This window comes from Ascaphus truei, chromosome 1, assembly GCF_040206685.1.
Source record: "Ascaphus truei isolate aAscTru1 chromosome 1, aAscTru1.hap1, whole genome shotgun sequence".
In the NCBI taxonomy this organism is placed as follows: Eukaryota; Metazoa; Chordata; class Amphibia; order Anura; family Ascaphidae; genus Ascaphus; species Ascaphus truei.
This window is the reverse complement of record NC_134483.1, coordinates 40,011,457-40,035,655: the sequence shown is the minus strand read 5'-3', so window position 1 is coordinate 40,035,655 and position 24,199 is coordinate 40,011,457. Positions and strand designations below refer to the sequence as shown.

The following is a 24,199-nucleotide window of genomic DNA, read 5'->3' as shown; positions in this document are numbered from 1 at the left end:
TCCATTGCCCGTTTAATGCAAGATAAGATCTTGTTTGCCTTTGCAGCTACTGCATGACTTTGGGCACTATTGCTAAGCCTGCTGTCTACAAGCACTCATAAATCCTCTCCATCAAGGATTCCCCCAATTTATCGCCATTTAATTTGTAAGTAGCCTGTTTATTCTTATTTCCCAAATGCATAACCTTACATTTATCTATATTAAACCTCAACTGCCATTTACCTGCCCAAGTTTCCAGTTTCTCCAAGTCCTTCTGGGGTGAAATTACATCCGGCTCTGATTCTACTACCTTACACAATTTAGTGTCATCAGCAAAGATGGAGACTTTGCTCTCAATGCCAAACTCAATGTTATTATTAAACCAGTTAAAAAGTAGCGGTCCCAGTACCTTAAGGTACTCCCTGAGGTACTCCACTCACAACATTAGCCCCAGATGAACAAGATCAATTTATGACAACCCTCTGTTGTCTGTCCTTCAACCAGTTTTCAATCCATGTGCAAATATTTTTACTGAATCCAATTTCTTTATTTTGTGCACCAACCTCTTGTGTGGAACCGTATCAAAAACGTTTGCAAAATCTAAGTAGACCACATAAGCTGCATTACCCTGGTCTAAATTCCTACTTACCTCCTCAAAGAAACTAATAAGGTTAGTTTGGAATGATCTATCCTTCATAAATCCATGCTGACTATTACTAATCATTTTGTTATCCATTAGGTATTCCTGAATATTATCCCGTATTAAAACTTCAAGTAGTTTCCCCACTATTTATGTCAGGCTTACAGGCTCTACTACCCCCCAGTTTCTGCCTTCCTCTTACCACCCTCAGTTTATGCCCTCCTCTCTCTTATTACCCCTTCAGTTTTTGCCCCTTCTCTTCTACTGCCTTCAGTCTTTGCTTCATGCAACTGCTTCATTGTTTCCCAATATCTTTCCCGCTTATCTCCCCCTGTATGTTACTGGCCATGTCAGTCATACCCTATCTATGGTAATGCCATTCTTCCAGCCAGGGGCTGCCTGGCAAATTTTAGTCCAGGGGGCAAGCCCAACCAACTGGCCCAAGAATCAGGCGGTCCACACACACCACATACAGACGTATGCACACCAGATATAAGCACCATTCACATACTGTATGCATGCCATACACCAGGGGTGAGCAAATTATTTGAGCTGCGCCCCTCCTGCCTGATCCCCTCGGTACTTTGCATTCTAGCGTGCGGGGGTCATGTGACGTCACTTGATGCTGCGTTGCCTTGGCGATGAGTCATGTGACATCACGTCACATGGTACTGCGGCGTCATTTGAGTGTTGCAGAGGCCTCACGCGATCCCCCAGAATTACATTAAATGCCTTGGGGAAGAGCGCGGGGCCTCTGCAACAACCCGCGCCCCCCCATGAAAGTCTAGGGGGCGCGCCCCCCATGAAAGTCTAGGGGGCGCGCCCCCCACTTTGTGCACTGCTGCCATACACTATACAATGAGAAAGCTCCATACACATACAAAAACACAATAAAAACACACACCATATAGAGGAAATAGAATGTCAGCCAATGCCTGCAATGGGCTCACTAGAAATGGGACATGTCGGGCGCTATACAGGAGAAGGACGATGTAGCTAACCCAAAGAGAAACAAGCCTATGTTCCCCGCCACCTCCCCTAGTGTTTAAGTTGAGGGTATCTAGGGAAGACGCAAATAGTACAAACATTGTAAACATATCATTAGAAGTGTGTGATTAGAGTGGTGTCTAAGAATGAAGAGCATTATCAACGGCTGTTAATAAAGCTCCTCTTTGCACTATGAATTCCTGGCACCCATTATTATTCCATCAATATATCTATGTACAGCCTGCGGGATCCAGCACCAGGACAAGGTAGGAGAGCCTAGGAAAGCCATATACAGTACATAGTGAACTGATGTAAAATCCTTAAGAGTCGGGCAAGGAAGGTAACATTGGGCGCCGATCCTGTGGCTGGGCATGTGAAAGAGAAGTTTCAGGGTTTCGCTCATTTTGGAACTTTTGTAGCGAAGAGTCTGTTTTTGTCATTTTTTTATGTTTTTGAACTGTGAAGAAAAAATGTTTGAGATTTTTTTTCACTAAAGTTTGTGTTCGTTTCCCGCCATGGAAACTGTTTTGCTATACTGTGAAGATTATTTTTGCAAATGATAGTTGCCAAAGACTGTGATTCACCCGTTATCTTGCCAAAGAGAACCTCAATTTTGCAAGTCTACACAGAATAAGCAAGGATGGTTCCAGTTTGAACAAAGGAACTATTTTACTAGCCGCTATGCATTAGGAGCTGATTTATGCAAGATAATGTTGAGTATTAGCTACAAGTATTGCAAAAGAGCAATAAATTGTCGTCCTTTGCCAGTAGTACGTTGTGTGCACTATAGACTATATTACTAAGAAGATTGTGCTAAAACAATTTTGCTGAATTACTGTGGGCCCATGACTCCTGCCAAAGAAAATTCTACCAAAGTAGTGGGATTGCTGTTTCCTGCCCGTGAACTTAAATTGAATAAGTATTGCATTACATGAGCGTCCTGTAAAGAGACTTCCGCAGAAGGAAGTGGGTCGTTTTCCCGCTGTTGTGCAAAAAGCTTCACACCAAAAGATAATATTGCAATAGAAAATTGTGCATGGGAGCAACCAAAGTGTGCACGAAAGTGGCATGAAAGTATAGCTGCGCCTATTCTGTACTGTCCAACCATCGTGTAATGAGAAAGTGCAGTGTGTGTGTGTGTGTGTGTAGACAGGGGCCGGCAGTGTGTGTGGATATAGATAGCTGCAGTGTAAATGTACTGTATATAGAGGTGCTTTAATGTATTTACCATTTTATTTTAATAAAAAAATCTATATAACTATACAAAAGTGTCTATTATTTATGAAATAAGACTACATTTAGCCTATAATAGTAATAATCCCCTCAGAACAGGGCATTACTGGCCAATAATGCCCTGGCTGGGTTAATTTCCTCGGCTTCGCCTCAGGCCTTCAACTCTTCCAGCCAGGGCATTATTGGCCAGTAATGCCCTGTTCTGAGGGGATTATTACTTAATTAACGGGCTGGACAATAACCTACTTGCCACTTCCTGGTTGCATATGAAACTAATTATTAAACAGACTAAAGAAAGTTTGTTACAATGTAACAGAAAAGGTGCACGTAGGACAGAGGGATGCCAAAATATCCTTTAGTATCAGTAACAAAAATAGAAAGTCCACAGTTCTAAAATAGCAAAAGTTAAGAAAACGTTGTTTATTCAACAATTTAGACAGACATCTGGAAACAGTGTAACAATCAGCAATGTTTTGGATCTGCATGATCCTTTCTCAGGCCATATTGGCGACTGTAGCCAGTCGCTCTAATATAGCAAGACGCTCTAATATAGCAAGACATCCAAACAAGACCGCTCCCAATAGACATCCAACTACACTAGTGTATGCTTCACCTGTCAAGAGGGCGAGGTAAGACGCCCCCACCTGTCATATTGCAGGGGAGGCGCCCACATCCACCAATCAGCAGGGGTGACACGCATCAAGACATCAATAGCAAAAGATGGTAGCGCTACTTGTAAGCTAAGACTACGCTTATAGTGCGGCGACGCGACGGCTATGGTGACGTCAAGCTCCGGTCGCTGGAAAAATCAAATTGAGATGACTTCCAGTGATCGCGACCAAGCCGTTGCGCCGTCGCGTCGCACTTACTATAAGCGCACGCCACAGCAGCAATGCATTTGATTTCATGCAACGTCGCTGTCGCCGGTACTATAAGCGCAGCCAAAGGAACCTGAGGTCCTGCAGCAACACGCTAACACATACACATATAAACAACCCCAGGTCTCAACATAATCACAATATAAATTGCATCAGAATAAAATGGAAGCACATCAACAAAGTACCTGGGATCCTGTGCTGCGTTCGGCTGCAGTCCTAGGACAGACACCGCCAATCCTAGCACGGCATCACTGCTCTCTAGCAATCAAATAGTTACCCCTCCCTGATTGCAAACCAACACTGCTCCAGGCACACACGCATTGATATAGAGAACAGCACAGGAGGCAGCACTTGGGAGAGACACCGCCAATCACGGCACGGCGTCAGTGTTGCCTGGCAACCAAATAGTAACCCCTTGCTGACTGCAAGCCAGCGCTGCTACAGGCTCACATCTCAATATCTGTCGTCTAAATTTAGCATAGGTTGAACTTGATGGATATATGTCTTTATTCAACCTCATCTACTATGTAACTATGTAATATAGAGAGAACAGCACAGGCTTATGGAATCACAGCTTGCTAGAGCATAGTATTGAGTTAAAGGGTAATTGTACCCCTGTAAGCAGCCACATAGAGTGTATCAGGTATCCAGAAAGAGTATGGGTTATGAATTAACCTTTTGTATCTTCTGAATATGTTCTTTAGCTGTGCTACTAGTATTGTGCATGCTTAACATTGTGGTATTACTATGGGCAGAGAATGAATAGAAATGCATGCGGCTGTATGTATTATGCTTTGTATTTATAATGTATATGTTTAAATATTGTGACATTGTCCCAGTTGTATATTTAAAGGATGTTGGGGACAACATCATGTTTCATTGGGGTGCTTTATTCAGCTACGAGGAAGTCTATGCCCAAAAGGGGTTTCCCAGATAGCAGCTTTAGAGCATATTTGGAGCGGCCCAATCAGAAGGTCCGTAGATAACTCAGACCCAGTCTGCCCGGAGGTGGCAGTCAGTTCACAGTACTGGGATATTGATCCCGAGGAAGTAGAATGTCAGCCAATGCCCGCAATGGGCTCAGTAGTAATGGCAATAGAGAAAAAGTGTCTACGGCGCAAACTGATTCAAGTGAATAGTGCAAATACTGTGCGCAATCAGTAGTGATAAATAATGGATAATACCAGCACTGTTAACAAATGTCACAATAATCTCTGTCGAACATCATCATCATGGGTTAATCCTCCATAGAAACGTAACGTGCAGGGAGTGACTTGGGACCGGAGTAAGGTTGGAGTGCGCCCCAAGTCACTCCCTGCACGTTACCGTGTTGTATGTGTTTTTGGAGTAAAACGTTAATGCACCGTATACTTTGTACCTGTGTTTCTTCCCCACATGACATTTTCTATGGGGGATTAACCCATGATGATCCTGTTAAAGGGAAATTATTGTGACATTTGTTAACAGTGCTGGTATTATCCATTATTTGTCATTACCATTTTGCACACAGTATTTGCACTATTCACTTGAATTAGTTTGTGCCGTAGACACCTTTTTTTTTTTTTCTATTGCTGTTGTGTTGCAGTTGGGAGACTTCAGGTATTTTGGCTGCACCAGATCTGTACACTTATCTATCCTAAATTCACCAGTATCACTTTATAAATTTGCGCCATATCTATCTATTTCAATTCTCACTAATAATGGGACATGTCGGGCACTGTACAGAAGAGGAACGATTTAGCTAACCCAAAGAGAAACAAGCCTAAGTACCCCCTAGCGTATTAAGATGAGGGTACCTAGGGAAGACGCAAATAGTACAAACACTGTAAATATATCAGTAAATATGAATAGAGTGCGCGGATCTAGCACCCTGACAAGGTATGAGACTGAGAAAAGCCATGGACATAGTCGCACCTCCCTGAAGAAGGTCTCATTGTGCAGACCGAGATGTTGGTGTTTGTTTGCCTGCTTTCAAATATTTATTCCCTCACCTGCTGTCTCTGTAAGTCTCCCACCATACCTCTTAGATTGTAAGCTCTTCGGGGCAGGGATTTCCTTTCCTATTGTCTGATTTTGCTGCACTTATTGTATCATTTTAATTCCCTGTACTGTATTCTTTGTGAAGTGCTGAGTACACTTTTGGCGCTATATAAATAAACACATACAATACAATATATTCTTGAAACGTATTACTGAGTGCTGTCTCGTGATTTCTGGTCTCACCATCGGTACTATATAGATATACATCTATATCTACACCTATACACACACACACACACACCCCATTACGAGCAGCACCCTGCAGGAGCCAGCCCGGGAGAAGAGGAGCTGCTGGGCTATGCAGCGCCACCTGCTGGCTGGAATCTAAAGTGAGCCCATGCTTCTCTCGTCTTTTGACCCAAATGTTTTAAATCTAAGCGGATGAAAGGTCCATATGGGATCCGAAACGTTGTCTTTGCACTGTTCTTGGCTGTCACATTAAATGGAGAATTGCAGTATGAACTTGTGAGTAGAACTCTACTTTGTATTTCTGTCTAGGAGGACACTAGCACTTTGAAGACATTATTTGTCTATGTTGTGTTGGCTTCACAAGCAGAAGTCTCCTCGCCTGAAACTGTTTCCCCGCACTTTGGAATTGCATTAAATCTGACCAGCACGACCCCTGCTTCCAGCCTACTGGCACGACTTGCCGAACTTGCTGGAGCTCCTCTCACTCTCGCACTGTCTCAGCTCACAGCAGGGAAGGGAGGGGAATGAGAAGCCTGAGTACGATGCTTTACTCCTGCAGAGGGAGCTAGGGAGCTGGGACTCCACACACAACGACAGCAATGACAAAGTTCCAATGACTTGGAACATTGTCATGTCTCAGACCCAGATCCACAACAGGGTGCTAAACTTTACCATGGCTTTACTCCCATTTATCCACAGCAGCCAGGGATTCTGGGTAATGACATGCAAATGAGAACTCACAGTGTGTCACTTTTTGCTTACCAGGGTCACAGTTTTAAAGAATTAAAGGGCAAGTACTGTATAGTATTCATGAACTTCACACAGTAAACTGATTACCTGTGTTTAGTAAATCCTGTCCATACAAAGTGTTGTGTGCTGAAAGGGATTGAATTGTTTAATTTGCCATATCGGCAATCGCTGATTTGCCAGGATGGATCATCAAGGGAAAAACATGTGTCTGCAGATACGTCTGTTGGATTGTTACGTTTGTTTTTGGGATTAGAAGGAATTAGAGCAGCCCGTCCCTGTAAAAACTGCATCCAACATGTACCAGTAACAAAGTTGCCCCATTGTGAAGCTAGTAGCTACTATGAGCTAATTATTAGCTCAGGGGTGCACAACTCCAGTCCTCAAGGGCCACACACAGGCCAGGTTTTAAGGTTATCCCTGCTTTAGCACAGGTGGTTCAATCAGTGGCTCAGTGAAAGCCTGTGCTGAAACAGGGGTATCCTTAAAACCTGGCCTGTGTGTGGCCCTTGAGGACTGGAGTTGTGCACCCCATAGCTAATATGACATACATTAAATACCATGGACCCTCTGACACTTGTGATCACGTGTCCACTCTCCGGGCTCCTAATGAGACATGATATGCGTGTTCAATTCCGGACAACACATCTGTACATGACGATAATGCTTTAATGCTGGATAAACTAGTTCTATACACAAATATTGTGGTGTCTTAATAATTTATGTATGAAAAATGACCTCACTGTACAATGTATCACTTCTGTTTTTACAACACCTTGTGATTACTGTGTTTATTATTCTAAGCTATGCCATAGTTTTCATAATCTTGTGGATTATTTTCCTAATATATTCTAAAAATAATAAGGAAGGACATATGCAAATTATCATAACTCCAACTCAAAGAATTAATAAAATGGGTCAGCCCTGTTGTTTCCTTTGGCTCATATAGCAATTAGTGGCTGAAGGAGGCGCTTAGCGATTAACACACTGCCTTTAATGCAGGTAAACAATACAAAGAATACTGTGGCACACTAGTCTTGGATCCATTATTTGTTTCTTAAATGCTGTGTCAACGTTTCGGTGTCACAATCACACCTTCATCAGGATAGTATTGCAGGTAAAACAGTTTGAATTCTAGTGTCAGCTTTCCTAGTAACCGTGAGAATGTCACTTTAGTTTATTCGTACCAAGCGGTTCTTTACAATAAAACTTGAATGGGCTGTAAGGTGTCTTCTGGGGCTGGTGAGGGACATGACATGGCATTGATTAGTAAATACATGTTTTTTTTATTTCATGCACCTCAGGCATAAAAAATGGGATATTCATTTGCAGAGATTTATTATGCGATTTGGATCCAGTCTTAACACGCCTTTTCTTAGACTGTGTTGATGTAATCAGTCCAGTGTTTGCCAAAGTACAGACGAGACCACGAGTATTCTAAAGCTTGCCTTAAACTAGCCTTTAACTAGCCTGGTTACATTCTGGGTGTAACCTAGCTAGTTTAAGGCAAGTTTATGGCATTTCTGCATTGACTAATGACCCATAGGATTAACACAGCAGGGGTCCCTGGCAGGCCCATTCAGTTTGAATGGGACTGCCAGGGACCCCCGCTGTTAATCTGATGGGCCATTAATCAATGCAGAAATGCTGGGTCTAGTTTAAGGCATGTATCCAGCATGTACCTGGGTGTACCTGGGTCTTTTTGGCGAATGCCACTGGTTTGTGTTATAATAACCGTGGTCACTACAGTAGTTCTGTGCTCTCTGCAGATGGGGATCTTTCCTGAACCACTGAAGGAAACCGTCAGACCTTTTCTAAAAAAGCCTTCATTAGACCCAGATTGCATGGCGAATTACAGGCTCTATCAAACCTTCCTTACCTAGGGAAGGTTTATTGAAAAAGTGGTGGAAACCCAACTGGAAAGCCTTCTATCAAGCCATGAAATGTATGACCCAACCAGTCAGGATTCAGAAGATGGCATAGTACTGAAACAGCTCTGGTTTGCGTGCTAAATGATCTCATGATGGAGAGAGACAGAGATGACTGTTCAATCTCAGTACTCCTTGACATCTCTGCAGCATTTGATACTGTGGACCGTGGGATCTGACTGGGTGGCACAGTTCTCAGCAGGCTCAGATCCTCTCTCACTGGCAGGTCACAGATAGAATCTTCAGGAGTGTACTCATAAGCACCCATGCCCCTGTCATATGGAGTGCCACAGGGTTCTATCCTATCTCCTATGCTGTTCACAGTATACATGCTGCCACTAGGTGACATGAGATGGCATGGCCTGGGTTATCACTGCTATGCAGATGACACTAAACTCTACTTGTCCTTTGCAGTTTATCTGATCTACTAGAGTGGATGAGTTCCAGTTGGTTGAGGTCGAATTCTTATACGACAGAAGTGTTCATGGTGGATGTTCACCGTCGGAAGACAACAAGACTGCAGCTAGGTCAACACACTGGCCTTAAGTATGTGTACTCCCAGCTACTAATCTCTGTCCATATGCGGAATTTTGGTGTTGTCCTTGACTGTTACATGGCGCTTAAACATCAGGTGTCAGTCGTGATCAAATCTTTATTCTTCAACCTAAAGAACATAGTCAGGATTAAACACTTGATCCCCCACTCCCATTCCCTCCCCCAGAGGATCTCACTACACTTGTCCATGCCTTTTGAGTCCTCACGCCCGGACTACTGCAATGCACTCTACCCGGGTCTTCTAGAAAAACAACTGTGCCACCTGCAACTGGTGCAGAATACTATGGCCAGGTTGTTAACTAACCAGACTTGTTCCTACCACATGCCACCTGCTCACCGTTCTCTGCACTGGCTGGCTGTAAAATGCCACATTTATTTAAGATTGGCTTGTTGACATTCAAAGCACTACATGACCAGGGTCCCAGCTATCTGAAAGAGCTTCTAGTTCCCTACACACCCATTCCCTCACTTCGTTCTGCAGGAGGATTCATAACAGTTCACAGAATCTCCTTAACTTCCTTTGGGGCCCAAGCTTTTAGCCGCGCTGTTCCCACTCTCTGGAACAGTCGGCCTCATACAGTTCAAGAGGCCCCCTCTCTGTAAATCTATAGAAACAGGCTGAAGACCTACCTGTTTCCCCAGACATTTAATGAATGAACCACAACCTGTCCTGCATTTAATAGCTACAGTACCATCCCATCCTGTATTGTACCTTTTCCTTATGTTTGGTCTTGTTTATACAGGGAAAAGGGAGACCAAAAAGCGCACCAGCACAAACGGAGCAGGAAGAAACCAGGACAAAAAAATGATTAAAAGGGCACTTTAATGTGGCAAAAGACCCATCCAATGCATTTCGAACGTCGCAGCGTTCTTTTTCAAGGATAAAACACAATGTGATAACATCCATTATATACCCTCTTACCTGTGGGCCATTTCGCGCCAAAAATCAGAACCTGATGACGTCATAACAGAGCGACTCAGTGCCGATCTAAGGGCAAAAGGAAGTACCAAAGGCAGTGTGGCCATTTTGGATGTGGGCAAACATAGGAACACAATAACAAAGCTTTATTGACCATTCCAGCAGAACAAAATACATTGCTGCTAACTGGACAAGCATATTTAAACGAAATAAAGCTATATTAAACTAAACTAATGCTTAATAAAGGGTACTATTATATCAAGGAAAAACATGAACAAGGTGGATTAAAAAACTAGCTGTGTTGCAACTAAGTTATATACAAAAAAAAGTTAAAAATAAAAACCTCTAGACATGATTAAAAAAATGTGCAAGAAAAGTAAATTTAAAGACATATTACACATACATACTGCATAACACAGATTGTGTACCTAAATCATAGGAACCAGGGAAATACAACCATTATAAAATATGAAGTATTATCCACAAGATACATCAAAGAACAATTTAAGCTTACCTATTAGCATAATATTTGCATGATAAGGCATAGGTTCAAAGGTTATAATGATAAGAATATAATGTCCAATATAATGACAATTGTCTTATTTAATCTGTATTACCAACTAATTACACCATAATACGTCTATCACAAAAATGTTTACAAAAAATGTGTTAGTTGCCAGTCAATGTTCAAGCCCATAGGGAAGCGCGTTTGGAGAGTGAAGATCCAATACGCCTCCCTACGGTCCAGAAGGTTGATATGATCACCTCCTCTAGATTTAGAAATAACTGATTCAATCCCCAAAAAGGAAAAATTATTAATTCCTCCCTGACCACATTCAGTGAAATGTTTTGAGACTGGATGATTAGTGTCTCTCAATTTTATGAGCCTTAAATGCTCTAACATCCTGACCTTAAGGGCTCTAGTCGTCCTCCCCACATACCTCTTGCCACAACCACATGTTATTAGATAAATCACAAATTGACTTTTACAATTTATAAAACTGTTAATCTTAAATTCCTTATTTGGTAATATATTCACACCATGTGGCGGTGGCAAGGCAAACTGGAAAAAACTTTTGGCAGGCTTCATGTGTTTACATGCACTACAAGAGCCACATTTGAAGGAACCCCTAGTGATAAAAGTTTTTTTGAGACCAGAAGATTTGAGTTCACTTGGTGAAACATGAGATCCAATTGTTCTCGCTCTACGATATACAAAAGTAGGACCAGAATCCACATATTTTTTAAGGACAGGGTCCATGGATAAGACATTCCAATGTTTTGAAATTATAGAGTTTACTTTTCCACTTTGTTTACTAAATTGTGAAATAAAAAGAGGACATTTGTTTTTTAATTCTGTCAGTCCATGTGAGTCCTGTTTAATACCAATTGTCTTAACATTGTTAGCAAGGCGAGAATCTCCAATTGGATGTGTGGGCAACAATGATGCTCTCTCTGTATGTAATGCATTTTCAAATGCAATTGCTAAATGTGATTTGGGATATCCCCTTTCCAAAAATCTCCTTGTAAGCTCCTCAGACTGAGAAAGGAAACCACTCATAGTGGTCTTGTTTATAACCTTAAATGTTTACATCTTTTTCCCTTTAACTGTGAAGCGCTCCCCATTGGGAGAAAAGCGCTATATAAATAAAGTTATTATAATGATGTACTTATGTAATTATGTACTTGTGTACAGTGTAAGACACATATTAATATTATAAAACCAACATTAAATGGACACCGAAACTACCATGAAAGTTATGATTGCAAAGAAACATCAGTCAAAGTAACATTATGCTTTTTAAGGAAATAATGTTATGCCCAAGGTCACAAAGACCTGACACTTGGATTCAAACCAGGTTCACCTGCTTCCCATAGAAATATTTGGCAGTCAAGAACCACTTGGCCACTTACAGAAGAAGTATGTCTACTTTCATATCTGCTGTGAAAACTCAGATCCTCTTAGACCATGTAAGTTATCCCATTGACTATCCATGCATCCCCCCCCCTTACTGTATTAGCCTCTACCACCACCACTATTGGGAGGTCATTCGTCTTCCATCCATTTAGTTAAGAAGCATTTCTGCACATTTTCACTGTACCCCCCTCCCCCCACCCTTCAGTTTCAAAGCATGACTTTTTGTTTTGTTGTAACGTTTCTATTTCTCTGAAATATGCTTCCCCCCTGTACCTTGTTGAAAGCCATAATATGTTTTTAGTTTTTATTATTTTCCTTCTCTCCATTCTCTACTCCACGTGATATGTGTTGAGGTCCTCTTTATCTCCTCCTGGAGAAATTGGCAACACTTACTTACTGGTGCTGTTCCAAGAGACACCTTTTGGCCCAATGAATTGAATAAACCGCAAGGTCTTATGGAATAGGACCATTTTGTAAATATTGATTGTGTTCTCCAGAATTGCACACAATACTGTCGGCAAGGTTTTGACAATGATTTATAAAGTCGCAGCAGTTCCTCTCTCTTCCGACTGCTAATACACAAGCCAGCATCCTGCTGCCTTGCCACATTTCTTTATTATATTGCTTGCCTACTTTTAGACTTGCAGGTCTCTCTTCTCTGTAGTACATTCGTCCTGTATTCTGCCTGTGTGTATTGTGGCCCAAGTGCATGATTTTGCACTTCTTGTCATTGAATTCTAGTTGCTATCCTCTTGCCCATTCCTCTAATCTACTTAAATCCTCATTTTATTGACCCCTCCTGGGATATCAGCCCTATTGCAGATTTTTTGTTATCTGCAATAGGGATTATTGGCTCAGTATCAAGTAGTGATAATGAAAGCTGGAGATGTTCTCGCCAAAAATTAGTACAGTTTTGGTCAACTTGCATGAAATTTATTTTTGGCGATAACATCTCGTTTTCCTTACCGCTGCTTGATATATCTGGGCCATTGTACTTTCCTTTTCAGACCATTAATATTTTACTAATAAAAACATTAAAGATCATCGGTCCAGGTAGGAAATCTCTGTTATACTTCACTCATTATCACCACCTCCTCCTCCTCCTCCTCCTCTGAGGACTCCATTTACCACAACTCTCTGTCTGTCATCCAAACCAACCTTAGATCCATGGAACCACTTTAGAACACTACTCCGAGATATTGAAACTTCTTTAACACTCTTCTATTTGGGACCCTGTACAGGGCTTTACTTAAATTGAGGTTTCGAAACGTATTACTTATACATTATTTGTTGGTCCAACAAAAGGTATCACATTACCCACTCCATCTTTTGTTCTTTTACTACAATAATGCCTCATTCTATGTGACTCCCCCTTGTATTGTATGTCTTTATTTATATAGCGCCAAAAGTGTACTCAGCACTTCACAAAGAATACAGTACGGGGAATTATAATACAATAAGCGCAACAAAATCACACAATAGGCAAGGAAATCCCTGCCCCGAAGAGCTTACAATCTAAGTGGTCTGATGGGAAACTTACAGAGGCAGCAGGTGAGGGAATAAGTGCTGTAGATGGCAGTGCTTGTCCACAATGGGTGGTATAAGTGATGTGGGACAGTAGCCATGAGTGCAGGCTGTTGGTATGTTTTATCTGTAGGGCAAGTTTTAAGGTTAGTCAGTATTAAATCAGAAGGTTAACACCATTTAAAGGGTTAGAGATGGCAGGGATGTGTGGGTGAGAGCAGGTGTGTGTATGTCTATATGCCCCTTCTTTGTTCTTACTATTTCCCACTTTTTTTTTTTTGTATTTATTTTCCTTTTGTTTACATACTTACAAATATGTTGTCCCCTTTTATTAACTGGGCTATTATCACCTCTGCATGGACTTTTGCGCATGTGACTACTTGTTTAGCCTCCTTCTGCCTAACCTGACACATCCCTGGAGAATATTGTTTTTTTTTGTTTTTCCCTTGTGCTTTTGCTAACCTGCCTGAAACAAAAGTCTGTTGCTTTTTAATATTGCATCTTTTAGTTTTCCATATTGCTCTTGTAATCAACTAAAAAATAAACACACACCCTGCCAATGGCTCCATTAGATATGTTCCCATCTCTGCAAAGTCTGCTTTTCTACCATCTGAAACTACTTTTACGTTTACAAGCATAGATGTCACCATTAGACTATTTCTTTTTAACTGATTATATCTTGATATTGTATTTGTATTTATTTATAACGCGTCAGCCAGTGAGCAATGCACCTTAAAGGAATCATATAGAAGACGTAGTATGGGAAAGGATATTACAATTAGGCATACTATAAGTGCATAATACATCAAAGTAAAAATTGGGTGTAAGGAGTCAATGTCCCCAAGAGCTTACAATCTCTCTACATACTTTGGTGACCATTAATCATAATATATCAATCAGTAAAAAAAGCAAACCCCCTCCCCCAAAAGGTCAAGCAATGTTTGCACAGTGGCGTGATTTGGTAACACTGCTAAATATTTACATGCAAAATTTCAAAGGCAAAACAAAGCATGAAATTCGCTATAAAGTACCCTGAGAGGTTCAAACGCTTGTAACACAGTATCAACTACTGGTTGCTCCAATAAAAATGTATCATAGCACCTCTCCCTCCTGTGTTACTCCATGGAAGAAAGGATCAACACAGCTCCCCAACCGTCTTTGCTTATAAAGTACGCACTAACTTTTCATGAGCTTTATTGTTTAGTGAATCATCCCTATGTGTTTAGTATAAATGACACAACGTAGGGTATTACAGCTCAACCCCGTTATAGCGCGGTACTCGGGGGCCACCCGATCCAATCGCACTATAACCGGGGTTGCGCTAATTTTTTTTTAAATGGCCGCCGCGCGCCCGATCGGGGGAGGAGGGCAGAGGAGGTGGAGTGAGGCACCGGCAGCCCTACACGATCCCCCAGCAGCCACCATACTTGCCCCAGCAGCTCTGCACCAATCCCCTCCCCAGCAGCTCTGCCCCGATTTCCCCCTCGCTAGCCCCGCACCGATCCCCGCCAGCAGCCCCGCACCGATTTTTTTTATCTCCCCCCCCCTCAGCCCTGCACCAATTTTTTCCCCTCCCCCAGCTCCACACCGATCCCCGCCAGCAGCTCCACACCAATCCCCCCCCCCCAGCCCCGCACCGATCCCACCCAGCAGCCCAACCATGCCCCAGCAGCCATGACACCAGAGGTAGGGGTATAGGGGTGTGTGTGTGTGCTGGTCCTGTGTGTGGTGTGCAGTGTTTATATCAGGGTTGAGCTGTACTATTTTTTGTCTCATACTTGCTGACAAACCCAATTTCCATTATCACAGATTTCAAGGATGGCGAAAATACACACCAATAACAAATAAGTATTTGAACACCAATCAATGTGGAATTTTTTGTGCACCGACTATATAAGGGTTTCTGCAGCACAAATCAATACAGGATTATACAAATCTAACTTCTTCTAAAAAAGGAAATACATAATTGCTCTAATATTTCACCTACTGTAGCAATGCAAAAAATATTTATACTTTTCAAACACTTGAATCTGTCCCAAGGCTTAGGAATGTCTATATGGTGAGGTGAGAAAACACAATGACGCAGCACTCCGTGCAAAGAGGCAAGTTCAAATCGTCACAGATCTGGTCCCAGACTGTGGGAATATTAAGAATCTTCAAGCTTGATTGACAAACACCCATACAAAGTTTACATGGATCCAACACTCACAAAAAAATAGCCTAACGCATTTCGCACTGCCCACAGCGCTTCATCAGAGGGGCTACAATAATGGAGGGCCAAACTGGATGTCTAAATACCCTCCAATTTAAAGTGGCTTTAAAATAGATTAAAAAGAACAAGGAGGTGAGGTGAGCCCCATGGCTCGTAATTATGAAATAATGAGCTTGGTGACTTATTATAGAACTTATAAAGAAGATCCCAGTGAAAAATATTGACATTTCTAAAAAAGGCAGGGCTCAGATCTCTATCCTAAATAAGTTCCCACCAAATTGTATTTTTAAAATGATATTGTTGAGATTTTGTACTACTGTATGTCCTACAGTTATGGATGAAGTTTATAAAACCTTCCTTCTTATAATGAACCCTTCCTGACCCTTGTGCATATTGTCTCCCTAGGGAACTCATTACTGAAGTGCTGGAAAATGGTCAGTATTCTGAAGATTTTAAGAATATCCCATATAAATGGATAATAGTTATAGCCTTCGACATTTATACCACATATTAAGTTAGAAAGTGAATACCGCACAGTATGATATTCACTCACACTACACTACACTACTAGTTTGTAAAATCTATTTTTATTAACTTAACTAAATTGAGTTGATTAAATTCCATGTTTATTAAGAGTATGTTCCCTGCTCATAGAAGCTGGACTACTGCTGAAAATCTCTTTTGTATGAATGTAATTAAAACATTTTCTCATAAATTAGTATGTCTCCCATGACTCTATTAAAGTGGCTTTACCTCATTTGTTTTTTTAACTAGGAAACAGGGGGGCTTCGGAGCTCAACCACATTGATTTCAGCTCCAGGGACCCCGAGCTTCCATAGATACTTGCATCGGAAAGAGGATGCCAGTAGTAGCTATGGATGGACACAGAAATTCCTACAAGAATTCCCCAGTTCCAAAGATATTTACATGTTTGTTTTACAATGAAAAAAAAGGAAGAAGTCGGCATAGGATGTGGACAAAGACGTGGACATAGGCCGTTGTAGTTAAAGGATCCCATCCAGACAAATAAACACGTTTAAGTAACAAAAAAACTTATACTGTTTATGGTGATTTGGAATTACATTGCTTTAGGCTGTATCCAGTACACAATGGCAAATTGCTAATGAGATGAAGAATAACTCTTCTGACTACGCCTCTATATTGCTGATTTTACTATTTAAATAAACTACCAATATTTAACGAAGTACCTAAGCTTTAAGGTACCATTTATCCTCTAAGTTTTTATCTCTCACAAAACACACCTACAATGTCTAGTGATCTTAATACAACTTCTGTACTGCATCGCTGTCAATACAGCCACTGTATGCAACCTCTCAAAATCAGAAAAGCCAAAGTTTGCCTCCCAAATTATATTATGTCCATAATATGTAAATAATTATTAACTAATACTCTATTACTGAATCTATAAACTGCAGATCCTGCATTAAATGTATAAGAAAGTGGTTACAACGGTAACATCTTGATGGTAAATGGTGGACTCAAATTGTTCACTACTCAAGGTGAAGTTAAACAGCAACTTAATCTTAACCACAGTATCCAAAGACTACTAGAAAGGCATGTGCATGAGCCCAGATGGTGATGGCTTATCCAAAAATATGTCCTTTGGTTCTGAATATTGAGAAGATTTGTCCTTAAACTGTATTATCAATGTTTATTTGCTTACAGAAACACGGTGTTGCCCCGTCTGTACTTAGCAGAGCGAGACAATGTTCTACATAACTACCCCAGTCTCCTTTTGTCCCTTGTAATGTCTCTGGGAGAGTTTACAGCAGAACACCAGTTTAGCAGTCTGCCCACAATCCTGCTGGCACCTGAACATTAGAGATGAGCAGTCAGGGTCTCCGCTTTCTTTCCTGACTCGTGAATCAGAGAAGACAAAGAGAGAAGTGGGAAGCAAAATGTTGTTACCACATATTGTTGGCAGAACCGCAGGCAGCCTGGAATCTGTTGTGGGTCTTAAATCCCATCTATGGATCTTGCAGGAGCAGAGAGGAAATAGGTGGCATTTGCTACACTATATCCATTTTACAGTAAGATATAATGGTAGCAGCATGTGCAAATGTTGGCTGACAGTGGTAGTACGGCGGAAACAATGGCTTTCACTTGGCTGCAGATCAATTGAACAGAACAAGTCAATCTAGGTTATTATTAGATATTGTAACCCTTCAAATTACAATGGAAACTCTGCCAGTTGCTTCCAGATTAATAGAAAGTCCAGGACTACAGTAGTTTGCACTTTTAGGCAGTACCATGTTGCTTGAGGCTTGTTTTGGATGAGCTGTGGCGCCCACCTTGTCCTTCCTGTAGATAACCATTCTATTTTAATGTGGCAAAATTGTGCCGGGGAATAAGACACCGCTGAACAAAATGTGGGCCAATAGTGGATTTGTTTTTAGTAACTGGTAGACAACTGTGTAAATTCTGGCTGTATTCGCTCAGCCAAGGTATTCTGAAAACATGACAACAGATGAAGCGTGACTCCGTTCCTGGAGTTGCACCTACGCGTTGCATACTGCAGCCGCTGTACCTTTACAAAGGGAAAAGCTGCAGCTGTTATATAGAATGGTTTTGGGAACATGATTTGGGATTCGCTAAGCTTCGATATGGGGTACTGCAGCGCGATCCCTTATTAATTCCCACTGACTTAAATGGCAGTTAACGCAGGATTGCAATGCGGTACCCGGTATCGGATGTTGGTAAATTTCAGGCCCACGTTCAGATCATGTTCGACGCTCCTGTGGAAAAATTAGCAAGGTGATTGATGATGTACACCAGATATCACAAGGGCCACTTGAATGGAATGTAACGTATTTTATTGATTTAGCACAGCTTAGTAAATGTGACCGACGGGAATCTAGCCCACAAACTGAAGGCAAGGCTCTCCAATGTAGTATTTTCAGAAATACTACCTGTGCCTTGCACTACCCAGGGAGGCAGTTGGAATTTAGGGAGGTTAATATATGGCTAAGAAAGTGGTGTAGGAAGGAGGGGTGTGGGTTTTACAGGCACTGGGAGTCCTTCTCTGATGGATGGATTGGCCCCTCAATGAAGAGAAATCATCTGTGCTATGGGAGATGATTACAAAGTTGAAGTATATTTTAAACTCGGAGCTGGGGTGGAGGGACAAGCAAGAGATAATAGACTAGACATATGTGGGCACAAGGAAATTGCTATGGGTCTGTGGCGTGCTGTGGGGGTAAGAGATACTCCAGCAAGCAGGGAGGCAGATGCTAGACAACCTATAAAGACTAAATCCATGGGAAAAAAGAAAGGCAGGAGGAAATAAGCTAACAAACAGAAGAATATTCAAAGCAATAGCACAGACTGGCTGTGACAATAGGGGTTACTGGCATCACAAAACTGAAATGAAGCCCAGCTAGCTACCCCTAAATCTAAGTAACTTGGCCACATTTGTAAGGCTTATTTTGGCCAAATATACTTTAAATATCTGAGGAAGAACAGGGAATGTGTAAATGTATTTCCATGTCTGTAAGAATGTATTTCAAAGTCTGTATTTGTTATGTGTAAGCACTGTGATGTGATGTGGGAGTCAGCCCTGTAAAGTGTTAATTGGATTATGTGTTCATTTGTATGGAGGGAACTCTGATTTAATCAGGGATGGGTTCTTAGCACTTCCTCTGGCTGTTGTGGCACTAACTTAATCTGTGCTCTGCTTGTCCAGCAGCACCCTCCCATACAAGGGATAGCCACAGAGGGCTATATAAGGGGTGCTCCTGGTCAGAAAATGAGAGCTGCCTTCTGAGAGCAAGAGAGGCTAACAGACTGAGAGACAATCTGGGAAGGAGTGTGGAGATCTACCCTCAGAGGACTATCTAAACGACTGAGAGACATTCTGTGAAGGAGTTTGATCTTTAACAAAGACCAGCTGGAGAGATATCTCAGAGGGGCTGCTGTGTGATCAGCACTCTGAGATCCTGGACGAGAAGCAGATAGGACAAGCCTTCTTGAAGCAGGCCCCTGCACCTAGCGAGGCTAGAACCTACTCCCCAGGCCCCCAGTTGGTATTGTATCATGTTTTGTACATCTTTGTTTGTCTGCTGGCATGCCAGAATAAACCCCATTTTATTCAATAACTTTGTCCTGTCTGGTGCTAGTTATCCCAGTGGTTTCGGTGGAAAAGTACTGGTCTCCTGTGACACTGGCAACAACCTTAAGTGCATGCTTTCCAATGCAAGAAGTCTGGCATTACTGAAACACAGTGGGATGAAACCCATGCCTGAGCTGTTCCTTTTTTTGGAGAGGTGGTGGAGTATGTTTATATGTTAAAACCTATATCGGAAGATGTTTTTGAAGATATTGGTGAAAATGTAGAGACTGTGTAGACACATTTGCAGTGGAGGTAAAAAAACAACAATAATGTTGGTAGGGATATGCGATAAACCAGGGGTGCGCAAACTTGGGGGCGCGGCGGTTACAGAGGTCCAGCGTTCTTCCCCAACGCATTTAAATTAAATACCGGGGAACACGCAGGGCCTCTGTAACTCACTAACCTTCTCTCCGACGGCTTCGGGCGAGGTGTCGCCATGGCAACGTGGCGTCATTTGACGCCGGATACCAGATAAGGGGGCGCGAGCACTGGGGCTAAGCAGGCAGGGGGGCGCAGGGCCAAAAGTTTGTGCACCCCTGCTATAAATGAGAATTTTAATTCTAATAGAGGTATATTAGTATTTTATCTGGTAGTGTTAGGACTTGCGAACAGGAGTCTGCCTTGACGTGGCTCGCAAGCTTACAACGCTTTGGCCAAAGGGTTAAACTAAATGACCCTATTTCAAGAGAATATATAAGTATTTTACTGTGTATTTCTGTCATGTTGGATGTAGCATTGGACTTCTCTGTCGTCTGTTGCATACATATGCCACGCACAATAGCACTCCATTTTGACACATATACATATATATATTGTGTGGGGGCTCAGGGGTTTCCAAAAAGAGCTTGCTGGGGTTCTGTGTTTTGTTCAACCCTGCTATAAACCACAAAATGTTTGTGAGATTGAAGAAGCCAAAATACTTTTGCAAATGGAAAAGGTAGCAAAACTAGGTCATGTATTAATTATGGGTTCTGTAATTGTAATTATCTGGAGTCATGAGTTTAGCAGTACAAGTAAAGGAAACAGGTTGGGTGTGCTTAAAGACAATTATATGACTCAAATTAAAGTGGAACCAACTAGGAAAGGAGTATTACTGGAATAGTAATAAACACAGTAGAAGTAATAACATGGTTTCATTTGAAATAATGTATCAAAAACAGTATTAATGTGATCAGCAAAGATTCTTAATTTTGGAAAGGCAGATTTTAGTCAACTAACAAATAATCTACAATGAATACATTTGGGTTAAGTACTTGTAGAAAAAAAATACAGAAGATAAATGGTCAGTCTAAAACATTGTTAGATAAGTAAGCTTATCAGTGTAGAAACTTGGGTGTGAAATATAAATTAAACAAATACAAACCAATGTGGCCAAGTAAATGGGTAGGAAAAGAAATAGAAAGGAAAAGACATTCAGAAGTGACAGAATCATCATATAGAGCAGGGGAGCGTAATATTTATCCCCTGTGCCCCCCTACGGCTCTCCCCTCCCCCCCCCCCCGCTTACCTTGGCTCCAACGCTGCGTCACGTGACCCTGCTGCGTTGCCATGGCAGCCCATCGCCAGAAGCCGTCTGAGCCAAGGTAAGGGACCTTACAGAGGCCTTCAGGAAGAGTGCAGGGCCTCTGTAAGCGCTGCCCCCCCTCACCATCCCCTCCCCACCCCCCCCCGCCCACACACACACACACAAAAAATGTTGCAGAAAGCCCTCTTTTTTCTACATGACCATTTAATAATTATTTTTTTACGGGACACACACTCTCCTGATCATTTTTTTGCTGGATACTTATTGTGGTGCTCTGCCTCTTCTCCTGCTTTTTGTTACATTGACTCACCGGACTGAGGCACACGTAAGGACCCCCACTTCAGGATCACATGGACGTTGCAGCCTCATAAGTGAGTAACTTGCTTGCTACATGTTTTCCCCAATATGGATCTCACGACTCTAGGTACTTTCTAGGGTACTTTAAGTGTTCACGATTCCTGGTGTTGTTGTGTATACTTACATACGCGGGTGGGGAGTTCACTATCTAGGAATACGTACCCAGTACCTGTCCTCAATCAAGCATTTATTTGGGGATTCCTTTACAAGTACCTTTCATTATTTTTCATTATTCCTCTCCTGGCATTGGTCTTAGAATTATGCATTGACCTCTATTGCGGATAAATAATATTGAAAGAAATGATAAATCAATATCTGGAACATATAAGACAAACCATTATTAAATAGTCCATACATCCCCTTAGGAAATGATGTCACTTCCAAAATGGCCACCGGGGATTCCCAAAACAGCACTGATTCGCTGGATGCATAAATGCTCGGATTGCTGCTTAAAACGGAGGAATGATTGGGCTTTATTGTTACTTTACGATGTCGATGGAGCATTTCACTGGGGTAGGTAGCAGCCAAATAACAAACTAGATAAATAAATGACAATATCACTTAATAATAAATTCCAAAGGTTATAAGACATCACAATGAGAACAACTGTGGCCAACCGCGTTTTACTTTTTAATGTCTCCGGCCCATTGTTTCTGTTTCTGTCAGTTTATGGGTGTGTAGGAATTAAATGGAAAAACGTGAACATGTGAAGAGATATAACAAAGCAAGGAATGTACTGTAGATTCATAACTATTTGAGAAAGCTGCAGAGCAAGTTAAACATGTCTGGAGATTGGTGTAACCTGATTAAGAATACTTGAAAATATTGTGCTTACACACAGCCTTAAAGAGGAGTGGCTCAGTGAGTAAAGACACTGACTAGTACTGAGTTTGAAGCAGTTCAATTCCCGGTGTTGGCTCCTTGTGACATTGGGCAAGTCACTTTATCACCCTGTGCCTCAGGCGCCAAATAAACATAGATTGTAAGCTGCAAGGGGTAGGGGCTGTGTCTGAAAAATTCTCTGTAAAGCGCTCGCGTAATAACTAGCAGCGCTATACAAGAACAATTAATTAATTAATTAAAGGGACAGTCATATGTAGCAAGTCAAAAAACAAATACACTTATCAGTGAAACCAGCTGCTTAGAGAGATTTTTGGACTTAGGCCACAGATATAGTACTGGCGCGTGATGGAGCACATGACATCACGCGCGCCTGTACTAGAAGCGATCCGTGGCCTGTAGGATTGTGCGAGCGAGGGCATGCCGGAGACGTGAGCGGTTCCAGCTTGGGGGCTCATTGGCTGAACCATGCATGTGACCCGTCCGTCGCTCGACAAAATCAAATAATTTTGTCATGCAAAAAGCGGCCGCGCCGTTGCCCCCAAGCGCTCAGGGGCTCTGTGGCCGTCCTTAGGCCATTGAGGCACGCCCTTTTATTCGTGCCATCGCGCTAAGCATTACGCGGACATATTTTATATCTTTTCTATGCGTTTTCAGACGAAAAGCCCCACAGCCGGCAACATGCCTCATTGGCATATATAGAATGACCCCCTTAATCCCCTTTACAGTAGCTGTTTTACTTATCAGCTACCTATGGTTATCAGTTTGGCTAATGATCGTTTCAAATTGACTTTGCAAACACAGAACCAAGATTTGTAGCCTATCAAACAATCTTATCAGCAAAAGGCATCAGAAAATAAAGATTTACAAAACCGTCCAAAGCATTTTGTTTATCTTGGAGATGCAATTATTTTACAAAACTTATACTTCTCCAAATCGGCGACATTTAACCTATTAAACATGCCACTGTGCTTGTCACCTTTTTGCACTTTATTTTTGTATTTACCTTAAGAGATCTCTTCTTCTTGTCCTATTCAGTTTTTTTTTTTTTAAATATATATCCTGCTTTGTTCAGTAGATAATCATTTGATATATAAAGTGGATTAAAATGGAGCACTTCCCAGAGCCCAGTGCAGTTGAAGGTTTACCACTGTAACCTCAAAAACTATATATATATAGATAAAGAAAATCATAATCGTTAACACTAAAAAAAAAAAGCATGACATGTAGGGGGCAAGATACGATTATTTTATGAGTTAAACTCGTATACGTTTTCGTGGGGATTGCTGCTTTAACATGGATTTGACAAAACTTTTTGGGGAAATCTGAAACTATTCTGATCAATGCTCCCGGGAAGGATTAGAAGAATAACTTCTTCAGAAAGAGTGTGGTTACCTCTCTTACAGAGATATACGAAGTGTGTGCACAAAATTTGCAAACAACACAAAATGTTTGCGGATTTGTGGAATTTCCCCAAATTTTGTAATGATATTAGTGAACCATAAACCTGAACAGTTTGCACATCTCCTAGTACCCTATTATCCTGGACGCTCTCTGTATGTTTTCCCCCTACAGTATTCTGAGGCTGTCAGCAGTCCT

At 41.6% G+C, this 24,199-nt stretch overlaps 1 protein-coding gene across 3 annotated transcripts in view; it reads right to left on the bottom strand.

Annotated features, from left to right (window-relative positions):
• The window catches only part of RAB27B (RAB27B, member RAS oncogene family), a 280,946-nt gene that overhangs the window by 44,050 nt on the left and 212,697 nt on the right, over nt 1–24,199 (bottom strand). The window contains exon 1 of one of the 3 annotated variants that reach the window (XM_075586607.1): nt 3,903–4,025. The exons of the other annotated variants lie outside the window; for them this stretch is intronic. The gene's annotated coding sequence lies outside the window, so the exon portion shown is untranslated. Of the gene's footprint in view, nt 1–3,902; nt 4,026–24,199 lie in introns of those variants that run through there. 3 annotated transcript variants of the gene reach the window in all.